Genomic DNA, 16,064 nt, shown 5'->3' with positions numbered 1-16,064 from the left:
TGGGTCAAGGTAAGAAGCATCTGGAGGGGGACTGCATTATTGTCAACTTCCAGGACCCTAGGGTGGCAGGATTAATTTGTGCCTCGGGCCAAGAGGGACTTAGCGAGGGTGTACAAGCAGTGGATTTGTCCTATTTTTACCCCAGGCCTGTGTCTAAATCACAAAAACTGGGTGTGACTGTTAATCCTCTTTCTCAAAGTATGGGTGTATGTTGGCCAGCGGAACCTCTGTCTTACCCCCAGGTCGGCTGGATTGCTCCCAATTGGAATCTGGGGGGTGTTGACCTGAGGGAGTCGAGGGGCTGTTAGGGGAGGAATTGTATAGTGTAACTATCGATCCGAAACAGACGCCCAATTCCTCTTCCTTGGAGGAATTACCGCTATTATCAAATGACATAGCGGGAGCTAGCAGGCCCCAAACCTCCAGTCCTTGTCTGGGAGCTGATGGTCCTCCGGCGGTCTTGCCCCCCTGTCCTGCTCCTGTGAGCAGTGGTGCTGCGGCTGTAGTGGACACTGATTTCAGGGTCTCCAGCTGGAATGTGGCTGGAATCACTAGGAAGCTACAACTGCCAGATTGGAATGCTTTGGTAGAGGAATATGCTATATGCATCTTCCAGGAGACCTGGAGCATGGATCCTGTGCACAGAGCAGGTTATGCAACCAGCTCTGTCCCGGCTATATGCTCGTCTTCTAAGAAAGGACGTCCTTTGGATGGTCTTTTAATCTGGGTGTCAGCGTCTTTAAACTGTAGGATAGTGGAGTGTCAAACGGGTTGTCCTGACATTCAAAACATCATCTTAAAAGACTCCCGGAACCGAGCCGTGCTAAATATTTTTAATATTTATGCACGCAGCACCAAAGGGGGTAGCCATTCACCAACTATTAAAATACTGGAGGGTCTTCTAAAAACAACTCCACATAAATCTTGCACTATGGTTGCAGGTGACATTAACTGTACATTCGAGCCCTTGGGCTCGGATGTTTCCTTGCACCAGGAAGAGCTGGATAGTGCTAGAGGGATTCCGGGCCTAGAGATACAACCAATCAGAAGGTGGTCGCAGGTGGCCCTCCAAGTATACTCTCTTTCTATTGAATTCGAGCTACGGGCAGCGAATGGCAGGACCAAATCAGACAAGGGGGGGGCTCACACATATAACAGACCAAACCACACATCGCGGATTGATTATATCATGCTCGATGTGGGTTTATGGAGTGAGTTAAAAGATATGGTCGTGGTTCCCACCATAGAGAGTGACCACAATCTACTCTCTCTTACATTGGGGTGTTGGTGGGCACCAGGAAGGGAGGGTGCACCCACCTCTCGTCTGGTGGGACTCGGCGAATCGCAAGTTGCCCCCTGCGGGAGGCGACTAAAGTGGGAAAAACTTTCACTTTCCAAGAAGAGTGTTGAACAGGTAATGCTTGTCCTATCTAAAGCCCAACAAAGTTTAGATTCATCCCTGGGGGGAGTGGGTACAGCCTGTGGGGAGTTTCGAATTTTGACAGAGACTCTAACAAGTTTATTTACTGTCCCATTAAGTGGCTGGGAGGGAAAATTAAAGCAAACCCAAGCAAAGGGATGGTATACCCAAACATGTAGAGTGTTAAAAACAAGGCTGGTAGAAGCGGTAAAATCTAATTCCCCATCCAGAGTGAATGAGGCAAGGAGATTGTACTCTAGGTCAATCTCTGTTGCAAAGAGGGAATGGGAGGAAAACCTTTGGGAGGACCTGCTAGTGGCCAGTAGAAACAAAGACTCAAGAGGGTTCTGGCTACTCGTGGGGAAGCGTAGCAAGCCCGATGACACCCTAAGGACTTGTAATATCCCCTCCCAGAGTTGGGCCAATCATTTTGGGGCACTTTATGCACTTGGAGAAGGGGTTCCGTTTGAAACTGTTCCCCTATCACCCTCCCTTGAGCCAGCTATTCTAGATCTGTTTACCCCTCAGGAGGTTGAGAATGTCATTCAGTGGGTGGCACCCCGGAAGGCAGCAGGACCGGATGGCCTGCCTGGAGACTTGTTGAAGGCTTACCCAACGGAGTGGGGGAAAATAATATCGGCAGTACTTAACGATATTATGAAGGGTGGGCCGGTCCCCGATTCTTGGAAAGGGGCAGTGGTAGTCCCCATTTTCAAAAAAGGCTGCAGGAATAGCCCTGGGAACTACAGACCTATTAGTCTCCTTGACTCCTCACAGAAAGTAGCGGGAAAGGTGCTCCTGGAGCGTATTCTGCATTGGGTCAATGAAAATAGAATACTCTCCGATTATCAAGCTGGGTTTCGCACAGGAACAGGAACCGTGGAGCAAGCGTTTAGGTTGGCCCTTATCAATTGGAAGGTGGTGGAACTGGGCAAGGGCAGTCTTTATTTAGCCTTTATTGACTTGAAGACTGCCTTTGACCTAGTACCACGGGGACGGTTGTGGGAGGCTTTATACAACATGGGGATGCCTCCCCATATGTTATCCCTGCTTATCAAGCTGCATGAAGGAAATTTTGCCCAGGTATGGTGGGGGAGCAACGGCGAGACAACGGAGAAGATCCCAGTGTTAAGGGGTGTGAGACAAGGCTGCGTGTTGGCCCCCACCCTGTTTTCGTTGTACATTAATGGGGTGGTTGATCATCTTCAAAAGGAACCGGCTGACGCCCCTTGTTTGGGGGGTGTACGAGTGCCGACTCTGCTTTTTGCGGACGACACTCTATTAATTTCGAAAACCCCCCAAGGACTGCAGAAACTACTCAACCGCTTCCAGAACTTTTGTGACGCTCGAGGTCTTGTCATCAATGTAGACAAAACAAAGTACTTAATTCTACATCCCCCGAGGAAGCTCGGAAGCCCTTCTGTTCTCAATTCCATACCTCTGGAGAGAGTTTCCCAATTTGATTATCTGGGCCTTCGTTTAACAGATAGCATGAGCTGGTCCACGCATATAGACAAAATGCTTCTAAGTCACAAGAGAGTTGGTGGCGCTCTGTTGAGAGAATTTCGGGAGTCACCCAGACATAGAATAGCGCCAGTCCTCGAAATCTATAAGGCAAAAGGTGTTTTGGCGGCCCTATACGGGGCGGAGCTATGGGGACATGAAAATCTGGACTCTTTGGAAAAAGCTGAGAATAGGTTTATGAAGGACCTCCTTTGTCTGCCCTCAAGTACACCAACAGTTCCCGTACTATTAGATACGGGCTGTAAGAGCATTAAAAATCAAGCACGTTTACGCCCGCTCTTACTGTGGTTCGGGATCTGGAGGGTGGAGGAACTGAAATCTTATGCAAATGGATTAATTGAGATAATGAATATGGCCGGCTGGGCCAAAATCAAATGGCTGAGGGACACCAAGAAACTACTACATGACCTTAGCCTTGGTGAACATTGGAGCGCGAAAACGTCACCCCCAAAAGATGTCTTGAAGAAACTCTACTGGGATTGGGCTGCGGGTCAGCTAATTATGAACTCTTCCCACTGTAATTCCACGAGATCTTTTTTGCTCCTAAAGGATATGGCAAGATACGAATCCTATTTTGATTTTATCACCTTCCCAGCCGACAGGGCACTGTATTTCAAATTTAGAGTGGGTATTCTCCCAATTGGTGCTTTCACATCGAAATGGAAATCTGGTGCTCCTTTGTCCCCGTTTTGTGCCCATTGTCCCACTAGACCTGAAACAGTGGCTCATATTTTGTTTGAGTGCCCGGACTACCTAAGACCAAGGAAATACTGGCTCAAGCCCCTTTTGTCCAATATGGGAACACGCAGTCACCTGGTTGCCCTTCGCATTTTAATGTCAGATACCTCCCCTGTTATTGTTTGTGGTGTCTCCAAATTTTTTAAACAATTTTGGCTGATTCGTTCCAAGAGGCTGTCAATTTCTGTTTAATTGTACTCTTAATTAATTTATTCGGGATTTCACCCGGTTCTTAACTTTTTAATGATGTATGCATTGACTAGCTGGATGTCTTGAAATGTTTTTATTGCATGCAATTTGCTTTCAAGATACTTGTTTATCGAATAAAAGCTTACAACAACAACAGTAGTGATCAATTGTGGTCTGCATGATTCACCCAATCTGGCAATGGTAAACTGTAGAGTTTATGTCCACACAACCACAATGATTCATTGTGGTGCCTTTTTTACCACAATCACTGTTTTAATTTACCTCAACTTCCACTGTCACAGTTGTTGAGCACTATACCACTGCAGAATAACATTTAAAATTTTTCTAAGCAGACATAATTGCATGACTAGCGATGCATTGAGTGTAACATAAAGACAGAGAGCCAGTTTTAGACTTTGGTGGACTGGTACTGTGAAAGTAAAAAATGTGTGCTAGATTACAAAATACACAACAATTAAAATCTTTTCAAAAAGAACTAAAGCTTAAAAAATAATAATTTACAGTCATAAGGTTAATGAGCATCTGTGTGCTCTACAGTATGTTAACAAGAAGAGTAGTAGCAGGCTGTACAAATATTAAAGTAATCTTTACAGATATAATGCACAGTGCTGAGGTTTTCAGGTTTCCAAAAAAGTGTAATCAAATCCTCATATTCAAGATCCTGCCTTAGGTGGTCATTCACTGATAGGATGTATGCGCCTATTAAAACATATAACAAAAATTAGGTCTTAAATATTGTAGAAACATCTAAAGATTTACCCAGGAGGATTCAACAAAATAAAAAAGGCGTTATCTCCTGCATCTCCTGTCAACTATACATAACTTTATTTTAACAAAATAAAAGAGGCTGGTCTTAAAGTGCTTAAATAACTTGAATCTCTTGTTATCCTGTTGAGAAAGCACATGTTGCTTGTATCCTGTAGCTCTGGAAAGGCACTGGAGGCAAAATGGCTACATTACTGGATTGTCGTAGAATTGACTGCTAACTGTCAGAAAAAAGTTCATGACACTGGAGTCTTTCAGCACCAACTTGATGTCACTTGAGAATAACAATGTAAACTCTAACAAGTTCTGGCAACTCACTAGTGTGAGAATTCATGTGTCAGGTAGGAAAATAAATTCCGGTGGTCTTAAAACCTGATGACAGACAGTTGAAAGTTGCATTGCTGGAACTGTTAAGTGCTAGTGGGCATGTGGCTTCCAGTGTGTGTGTGTGCATTTGTGTGTGTGTGTCTTCCTAAATAGTATGTACCTGTGATTGGTCCTTTGTATTCAGCTCAGTAGCCAGTGATGGGGGTAATTCCCTAACCAATGGGGAAAAACTTCTCAGGGACAACCCTCCTCATTTCTAAAGCATATCCTTTTTGCCTTACTGCAAATTATCCCAGAATGCACTATTCCAAGGTAAATCCACAATGACACAATCCTTGTGAGTCAGATAAGGGTGTGTTTAAAGAAATAGGCAGTCATGTCCTCGTACGCTAAAACAAACTGGTTCTGGGAACACCTCCTATGCCCACTAGGATGGAACCTGCCATGCTGAATACTTAGGGGTCAATTAGGATGGCGGATCAACAAAGTCCATCCGCCATCCTGTCTGAGGACGGGACCGTCCGCCACAGGGGCGAGGTCCCGTCCGTGGAATTAGGATGCACCTGCCACTGTGGTGGGTGCATCCCGCATTTTTAACATTGCGGCGGGCGGTGCTGAAAGCACCGTCCTCCGCAGTGTTAAAAATGCATGTTGTGCGTTTGTAAGCACAACATGACAGGCACCGCGCGGTGCCTGCCATGTCGTATTTGGAAACCCCTTGTGCACCCGCCACGGGCCCCCAAAGCAAGGACCGTATGCCTTTTCATGCCGCCCCCACGGAGCTCACACCCGCGCAGTTTAAAAGCAAATTTGCCTTACGGGCAATTATTAAGAATTAGGCGCAATTGCTCTGATGTACAATACTACGAGCGCCACGCACGAGCGTTCTGCTGTGATATGCAAGAGCGGGGTTACCCTAGGAAGCTTCTCAAACATTCTCTCAAGCGCGCGAAATACACGCCTAGAGAATGCCTGTTGCAAACTAAACACCGCACACCCTTAAATAAACTTGTGTGCGTCACAACCTTCTGTCCCGAAACACATAAACTACGACAAGCTGTGTTAAAGTACTGGCATCTGTTGGAGGGGTTGAACTGCCCGTTCCCCAAACCCATTTTTGCCTACAGAAAGAATCGCAGTATTGGCCAAGAACTTATTCGGGCAAACATAGCCATCCCTAAGCCCAAAAGTTATCTTTTGGCGCAATGGAATCTTAAGCCGATTGAGGGCCACCACAAGTGTGGCAACTGTGTCGCTTGTCCTAGTACAATTCAAGGTGATGAGTTCGTCCATCAAGGCACCATGTGGAGACACAAAGAGTTCTCTAATTGTAGAACCAAGAATGTTGTGTATATGGTATTATGTCCGTGCCAGCTAATTTATATTGGAAAAACTAGCCAACAAGTGAACCAAAGAATTAGCCAGCACCGATCACGTATCAAGAAACAAGTCATGTCTGCTCCAATGGTTGAGCATTTTTGCGAAAAGGGCCACAACGAACAGGAGTTCAAATTGTCTGTACTCTACACCATAAACTCTAAATCCAAATGCCATGACGTCGAGCGAGTTCTGTTACAGAAAGAGGCCTACCTGATTTTAAAGTTCAATAGCGCACAGACTGGCCTCAACAACCTGTCTGAGATAGCGCACATATAACCAAATTTAAGGAATTCACCTGTCCTGACTTGCATCGGTTTGACATCCCTGGTCTGTCCTTTAGTCTTTGTGATCTATTTCATGAAACCGAGACTACATGTGGTCCTTGGCCTTGATATGCCTTTTGAATGTTATAATAATCACATAATCATTTAATCACAGGCTGCTAGAGTTACACCTTGCATTAATATCTACATCAGTTCCAACAAATATGGGGTTAAGCTCTAACTTGCCTTTTATTAAACACACGTTTGATTGGGCTTATGTGCCATAAACAGGACGCTCTTCAGCGCGCCTTCCGGGTGCATTTGTCAGCTGTTTTAATAAACAGGGACTACAAGTCCCAGAATGCTCTGCTTAATTTTGAGCATAAAACAAACAGGAAATAGCGGCGGCCATCTTTACTGAGAGAAACCAGACCCCAGCATTATCGAGCAGTGGCAGAGTAGCAGGTAACTTCTTAGACTTCTTTACCAAGCGCTTAACTTGTGCCGCTTCACAATTGAACATATCGCTAAGGTAGCGTTTTGTTCTTACAGGACGGTGTTAGTGGCACTCCTTCCATTTGAAAATAAGAAAACGAATGAAGGTAGGCTAACTTCCTCGATTGGTAGATTTTATCTACCGTGACATATTGGGTGTATGCTGCCTCGCTAGTAACGCATATTTCCCTCATGTTGTAGATTCAACCTTGATGGTTACGCCGCACAATTGAACCCGCCGCAATTCGGCAGTTCCTAATGACTAAGGTGCTCTTTCCCCTCCATGTTCGACCTGTTATCGTTAGTATAGAAATGAACGGATAAAAATTGCTACTTATACACATTCTTAAATAATCTTTTTAGGCATCTCTGTTCGGCTACATTAATTAGCAACAGGACCACCACTAGACCCTTCACGAAGTCCTCCTTCAAACAGAATTAGTATGTAGCCTAGAACTGTTTGTAGCCATTGTATGGAAATAAGGAATCTACATGCTAGGTCAAGTAAAACAATGTCTTTGCATCTTGCAGATACAAAGAATTCACAGCCCTGATGAAAGACCAGTGACTTTGCGCCTGGTCTTGAAACGCGTCGGCAGTGTTGTTTGGGAAAAATAATTTGCCATCCTTAGGATACTAGGACCGGCTGGTCCAGTATTCAAGTGTCTATAAGCCATTGAGTCACTTACTATCTCCCCCAAACTTACCTTTTCTCATTAATTGATTATAATAACTGATGTTTGTGATATAATTATCATAATTTTTTGTAATGCTTGATGTTGAAATGTTTTCTAATGTGTAAATAATTTTTGTCTTTAATGTTTGTATAGAGTCTATTTAGCCTTGTAAATATTTCAATTTATTGTTTTCTTTTCTGTTATGAGTTTTTGCAAATATGAAAAAGATATAAAATAATGGACACAAAGTATTTTTATCTAGGGAAGCGACAATAAATTGGTTTCTTACCCTTTGAAAACACGTATTGAGTAACTGTGGTGTGGGCACTGTGTGTTGATTGCCTCCACGGAAAGGCATAGCCCCCAGCACATCCCAATATGGCACGGCGGTGTCTAATATACACCGCCACGATATTAGAGCTTTTCCGCCGTGGTCACAAGGCGGCCACGGCGTAAAAGTGGCGGTGGTCTTCCCGTCCGCCACGGTCCAACCTGCCATTGTAATATGGCGGGGGAAATAGGTGGCGGACGGGCAAGGATGGCGGACGGATCGCCACCGCCTGCATGGCGGTGGCGATCCGTCCGCCATCCTAATTGACCCCTATGTGTCCTTAGCATCAAAGAGTTTCCTCCTACCAGATCTCTCATTACCCAAAACTTTGAATAGGCAGACCTTACCTCTTCTTCTTTCAAGTTGATAATGTTCCTTAAACCTCCCCAGCTGCCTTTCCTGAGCTTATGTAGATCACAGGCCCTAATGGCAACCCCCTGTCACCAGGCCTACACCATTGTCCTGTTCTGGGAAACGTTTCCACACATTGGCAGTGAATGCAAATTAGCCTTTGGGAGCTTCAAGCAAGGAAAAGGTAACTTTCTTAAAGTTACTATCCCTTAATATTTATCAACACTTAGTTTTGCAGTTGAATTGGATTTTTAATACATTTTAAAAATGGTGATTGAGCCAAGTCTCTAAATTTTTCCAAACCCAAGATAGTACAATTAATATATGAATCTGTATGTTAGTTTTCCTCATTGGACATGCAGATTGTGGATTAGCCGATTTCATCATGTTTTAGGAGACAGAGCAAATACGCTGGGTACCAGACAGACGTTACTGTGTTTACAGAGTCTGGGGTGACAAAACAGGTCCTCCCTAGATAATGAGGAAATAATTACCAGTCATTCCCTTGGCAGTTCTCATTGTTTTAGGTGGAAATTATGTTCAAAAGCCCAATGCATTCAAAGGGTCAGTTCCAGCCTCAAATCCTACTGTCTACTACCTTTGAAAAGTTGGGATAACAGTTATGGGCCTACCCTCAAGTTCTGCCTTTGACAGTACTGCCCCCTGTCAGGTTCAACCCCAGCAACTAACCTGGTCCGTGGAAAAACATTTGCATCTGTAGACTCATCTGTGATAGAGCTAACCCTAACATACCCAAAAAGGCATCCAAGCAAGATAATAGGGCAACCATGACCAACAAGATGATATGGCCTATCCTGCCTCCTTGATAAGGCTTCTGTCCGATAGATTTGACCAACTCTGCCTAAAAGGAAAGCAGCCAAGAGATACCAAAGACAACTGTCAATGTTAGGATTCACACCTTAGCTATCCACCAACAAGTAGATACCCTAATTAGGTGCCTTGTGTAAACCTCACTTTCAGCCCTGAGGCTGGCAAGGAGTCATCCACTTTCTCCTGAGGTCCTTTGTCTTCTTAGGTTTTTCAGAGTGTGGGTTAGAAGCTCAGGTTGCCTCCTTCCATTCTCACTTCTTCCATCTCAGGATCCCTAACCTGAACATTTGCCTGGCTACTCTCAAGGGTGACACTGTTGGCCTTGTCAGCCTTAGGGTGGTCTCCACCTACACTTTTCACCCTTCTGCCTCCCATTTTTACTGTACTTTTTTGTTGGACTTAGGCCTCTGGGTGCCTCATCACTGCTTAACAGTGCTGAGGTGCAGGTTCTCTCCCCTAAAAACATTGTGACAATGGCATATCTGCCACAGGCCCCTGCTACTGCAGTGAGGCTTCACCCTCCATAGGCTAACATGGGGAACCCCCCTTCTGGGATAATTTCTGATTGGGACCTAATAAGTCTGTCATGTTTGGTCTCGTTAGAATCGGGGTCGGGAACGCTTTCCAATGATATATGGGGTTTTGGTACTACTACCCTAAAATTATCCCTTTTAGAAAGTAGATATTTCTCTGCCTACACTTAGTATGGGCACGGCAGGCTCCCCCTCCCATCTGCATACTGATAACCTGCCTGAGCTGTGAGGTGGGAGTGGTGATTCACACCTTCTATCCTTGAATGGGCTGTGACTGGCTGCCCACTGTAGCCTTAACGGCCCTGCCTTTTGTCACAGTGACGGTCAGGGAAGGCAGGGAACATCCCAGAACTCCCTGGTCTGGACCACAAAGGATCTCTGCTGGAGTAAAGACTGCTGCACCAGAAGGATTGCCACACTGCTGAGGCTGACTGCTCCCAGGAACTTCTGCCCCAACTTGCTGAGCTTCCCTACTGCCTGCTGATCTTGCCCTGCCAGGGAGACTGAAGAAACATCTCCAGCGTGTCTCCACAACATACTACTGCCTGCACCCCCTGCTTGGTGGGGTATTCATAAGGATCACCAAATTTGTTTACGTCCATCACCACCCCTTTTGAACTGTCTCTGCAGCACTGGGTGTGGGAGGCTATTTCTATCACTCCTAAATCACCGCCATCACCCAGGACCTGACTGTACTGCTTAGCGCTGTGGAGGAACTGAAGCACTGTGACCCTGCAATCATCTCCGCCGTACGGGGCCCTTGAGGCACTGCAAAGTGCTGTGAGGAAGAAGCACTGTGTGCCCGTGGAGTCACCGCCGCCAGCCGGAACTTGAACGTGCTGTGTAGAGCTGGAAAGGAACTGCAAGTGCTGGGTGCCCGTGAAGTCATCACCGACGCCCGGGGCCTGAGTGCGCTGTGAAGTGAGAGCGCTGTGGCTGAGAAGTGCTGGTTGCCCAAGGATCACCGCTGCAGGCCCGGGCCCCCAACCGCATTGCAAAGCAAAGTCCTGTTTACCTAAAAATTACCGCCGGCGGCCCGGGAGCCCAGCCGCAGTCAGTAGGGGAGTACCTGCCGGGGCGGTGATGTGGGGAGGGGGAGGGGCAGGATGGGGGTTAGTAATGTATGGATAATGGAGGTTTGCAGGTAAGTAAACATTTAAATAAATCAAACGAATATCGTTGCGCGCACTGCATTGCATTTGGGGATGTAGTGCGTGCAACGAAATACTAACCCCCACCCTGCCCCTCCCCCTCCCCACGTCACCGCCCCAGCAGGTACTCCCCTACCCACCGTGGCTGCGGGAGCCGCAGGAAGCACCCTAAGGTATCCCCAGCGATGTCAGGAGAGCGCCGCGCTAGGATTGGTGCTGGCGGGAGGTGTCACCTCGCAACCGGGACTCCGTAGAGACGCATCATCTCCGATGAGAAGGAGCAGCGCTCACCCCCGTGAGGGCTATCCTGCCTCTGTGTACTGTTGCAAGAAACCCAGACTCCAAAAGGAACCTCGGACTGGCGCTGGCCTCGTCCTTCACCTCCCAGGTGCAGCTTGGTATTGCGCACTGAGGTGCTGTGGGTGTGTGTTGCACAATTACTTTACACATTGCCTCTTGAGCTAAGCCTACCTGCGCTCTGAGCCAAGCTACCAGGAGGGTGGTCTAGGGTATTTTGAGACCCACCCTGACGGAACCAGTGATCCCTACTTGGGCTAGGATGCATACCCCTGCCAACTAGATACCCTGTTTCTTACATACACCCTCTGTAGGAGCCTGTCTGGCCACGTCAACTATCTCCTGTTGCTGAGACAGTGCAGGCAGCACCACCAAGCCAGAAGCACCCTCAGCAGTGCTAGTGTCCTCTTCTGTCAGAGCAGGTAACACCTCCCATTGTGGATGGCATCCACCTCCCAATCCTTATTCTTCTCCTGGGCTTCTGTACTCTGATCTGGGGAGACTGCACCCCCAGAAACATGTGGTTCCTCTGTACCCTGGGTGTCTCCCCCTCCTGGCCCTTTCCTCTAATGAGGGAGCTCACTGCCAATGGATGTTGGTCCAAATAGTTACCCTTCACTGGGCATTCACCCCTTTCAAATAGATTTCCACCCATGGACATTATTTACCCCATACCCCTATCCTTGCAGAAACTGTTCTGGGGAAACCATCATTTCTACCACCATTGTCTGACTGGCACAGGTATTCCACAGAGCAGTGACAGAGACAGGGACCCCATTCACAATGACCCTCTGAAAGTGATTCCTACCGCCCTCAGGTATCAACAGCTTACCCTCTGGACCCAGCAATCAACTGAGGGATACTAAAGCCTCCTGTGAGTTATCCTCCTCCAAAGCAACACTGGTCTCTTCTGTGCAGTGTCCACTAGTGTTAGCTTTCCTCTTCAAACATCAGAAATATCAATTGTTGTGTCCTGGCTGCAAGCAGTGGATGCACTTACCCCTCGGGAAAGCTTTTTTTTCCCCATAGGTGTCTACTTTCTGCTTTTCAGAAGTAGTTTTAGACTCTTTCCCTTTGTCAGAGGTTTGGGCCCCTAAGGGGTTTTCCTTTTGAAACGTGCTGCTCTCTTCCATTTCCCGATGTGGGCTTCTGCCCCCTTCATAGGATCACCTGCTTGGGATCTTTTGGTCACCCTAGTGTGTACCTGTTCAGGTCTGGACGCTTACCCCTAATCCTGACCGTGGCGTTCCGAGATAAGGATTACTGTTTTTGCATACCACTTAGGGCCAGATGTATGACCATGACAATTTGCAACTTGCGCTTGATTGAGAGTCGCAATTTACGAGTCACAAAATGCCATGTACAACAGTGTCTGAGATACTATTTGAGATTCCCAATGAGTGTCGCTTACTATCTCCTTGCACTTTCTTGAGGCAAGATTATTATTATTATTATTTAAAATTTTATATAGCGCGCAGTTATGTTGAAAATAGCAATGAGTATGTACATAAGCGGCGTTCATTTGTGCTCACAGTACCCCTCGGTGTAAGCAGAACAGATATCGCTAAAACACTGACTGTGTTATCCCGCTAGCATAGACCCATGCACACACGTACATGACAGCCATTTTAGGTACCATGGTCTCTCAGTTTGCGATCGATCACCAGCGCCCCTTCCCTGACCCTGCAAGCCTCCCCCATGCACCCTGACTGCCCCCGCTCTCACATGCACAAGTCAGGAGCCCTCCCCTCCCGCATGACTCTGTCTCTGAGAATCACACCCCGCGCCTGACCAACACCTCCTTTCCCTCCATGAATACCCCTCCTTTGATGACCTCTTCCTCTGAACCTAATTCTCTACATGGACCGCTGGTCACCCCCTTAGCCTTAGGATACAGTTTATTGCCCACTACTGTATGCACTCGCCTCTCTTAAAAGGAGCCACTATTGATCATGACCTCCCCACCCCCTGAGATTCGATCAGGAGCACACATTCCAAAGGAATCAGCAGAACACTCAGCTGCATGACAGCCCCCTCCTATTGTATGGAGGATAAGGGCCCCTACTGTAGCCACGTGTTGGAATATCTTCGTACTTCACAATGTCTTGATTGTAATAAAGGATGCCTGTGTGCCACAAACCTGTGTATAAAAGACGAAGCCTCAGAGAAACTTCTTAGAGCACCTCCCGAAGACACTATGCGAGTGTCCGAAATAACATGCTCTCCTCATGAGTAATAAACTCTGTTCTTGTTTTCCTGCCTTCAGCGCCCGTCTCTTTATTTGGTAATTATTCAAGATGGGAACTAAGAGTCGCCCTGCACCAGCAGCCTGGGCATCGGGTGCGATATGGGCTGACTTTTCCACAATTGGCGCCTAACGTGGGGCCCATCAGCGACATAAGGTCCGGTAAGAGAGGTCCAGACGATGAGGTGAACATCTAAATGATTGGAGTATACCTGCCTTGAGAGGGCCCTCGTCCGGCTGCCGATTGAATGAACTTCACCGATTCCGAACGGACCTCTCTCAAGTGACCTATTGTCCTGACTGGAATCCCACAGGACTGCTGCGGTAAAAACATGGAGAAAGAGAACGATCGGGCGCTGGAAAAAGGAAGGCGAAGAACTGCCCACATGGTCCGGTCCGGGTAAGGTCGTGACACACGACAAATTGCGAAATTGATTGATTGATTGTTTTGAAAATACTAGTATTACTCACTTTATTGTCTCTGAGAGATTCTCTATTTGCAAACAAGCACAGGGTCGCCATACTCTGTTTAGTCTTTGCAGATAGTGAAGGATAGGTAATGCAGACTTTTGTCCCCATTGTAATCCGTCATACCTATTTTTCTCCCCATTGATTGATTGTTTGAATCGAGCATTGAATTGTTCGAAGTTGGTTCTCTTAAGGATCTTCTCTGCCTGCAAACGGGGAAGAATAGGAATATTCTCTCTCCCTTTGCAGATAGTGAAGGGTAGGTAACGCAAGCTTTTAACCCGTCGTGCCTATTTCGTTCCTCATTGATTGATTGATTGCCCGAACATTGACTGTTTGGAATTGTTCTTTTTGGAGGTATTCCCTGTTTGCAAATAAACGTAGGAAAATCTTTGCAAGTAGTGAAAGGATAGGTAATGCGGACCTTTGTCCCCCGTTGTAATCTGGCATGCCTATCTACTCCCCACTGATTGATACGCCAGTTTCACCCGGACCATTCACTAGAGGTAGGTCATCTGGCCCGACCAGAGAGCACCCCTAGTGAAAAGGACATATGCAATAATAACGAAGTGATCACTGTATCCTGTTAACAGAAACTTTAGCATGAAACAACCTGGAAAGAAAGGAATAGGAAAACGAAATCAGTAGGCCACTGATGAACTTTTTATTAAATAACGAACAAGGAAACGATAACAATACTTAATGATAAAACCTATTATTGTCCTAGAAACAAGAAACGTTAGAAATAAACCCGTAATAAGAAACCTGAAAATGATAAGAGAAGCCCAGCTTGACATTACGACGGCCATGAGGCAACGAGGCTTCACTGCCCCTCGCTGCTCCAAACATGTCTGTCCCGCCGCCTGCCACGCCCAAATAACGGCAACCTGGGAAAGATACAAGTCAGCAGACATCCGCCCCCTTTCTGGAAACTCCCAAAGTGCAACAGGTTTGCGGCTACGCCCAGCCGGAAGCAACACATATAGGGCGGGTCCTGCTGCCAACCGTCGGCCGGAGATCATCACATAGGGTGTAGCCGGAGGAGAGGCCGAGGCCGACGGGACCCGGCCAAGGGGACTGCTACAACAACCCTGGAGAGTTGCAGGGGGGGGAATGTCCGTGTCCTCGACCCCCCCCTCTCTCTCCCAGTCTGGACCAGCATCCATGGAGGGCCTGGGAGTGGAGAGGCCACTACACGAAAGGCCCAGGACAGGCGCCACATGCCAAGGCCTGCCCCACCGGATGAGCCAAGGAACCCGTTCATGGGGCCAGGGCAAAGAGCGTCCGGCCGCCATCCACCGGAGGCCCGGCCCGAAAACATGCCAGGCGCCACTTCTTTCTTTTATAATGGCTGCAACAACCCTGGGGGGGATGTCTTGCACATGCCTCCGACCCCCCCCGTCCTCATCGCCTGGTCCGGCCATAACAAATGTCAAGCGAGACGCCGTGGGGTGCACCGGGAGGGTGAGGCGGCGCGAACGAGCCTCTCCCACCTCCTCAGGTGGAGGCTCCCCAGCTGCGCCCTCAACGCACCTCGCACCTGGCAAAGGGTTCGTCCACTCTCGCGGTGCAGCGACGCTCCACGCACCCGGAAAAGGGTTCATCCACTGTGGCGATGCTGCGACACCTCGCCCGGCAGGTTGGAGCCCGTCCGCTCATTTGACCCCGCGATCGCCGGTGGCTGCCGAAATCTCAAAATGGCGGTCGACCTTGCAAGAGCGGGCCCAGCATGAAGGAATGTCCCGGTTGCTTGTGGATGCCACCATCATAAAAGTTCTCCTCGTCCCTGAAGATTCTAGAGGAGCCGCGGGAGTCCCCGACTCCCGCAGATACCCCCGATGGGGAATGACTGCCATGATTGCCCACGGAACGATGGAAATGTAGCCGCAGGACGTCGGCGCTCCCATGCTGTCGCCAGCCTCAGTTTGAATGACTAGAATCCTGCAGACTACAGTTCGGATCAGTTCCGGTGAAAACACAGTATGACCCGGTAGGAAAATTGTTGCCTCCCTCCCCTTTTTGACTGATGGTTCAGACCACCGATCCTTTCTTTTGCCC

The sequence above is a fragment of the Lissotriton helveticus genome, chromosome 4_1, assembly GCF_964261635.1.
Source record: "Lissotriton helveticus chromosome 4_1, aLisHel1.1, whole genome shotgun sequence".
NCBI classification, from domain to species: Eukaryota; Metazoa; Chordata; class Amphibia; order Caudata; family Salamandridae; genus Lissotriton; species Lissotriton helveticus.
The sequence above is the reverse complement of the archived record's forward strand: the minus strand, read 5'-3'. Positions refer to the sequence as shown.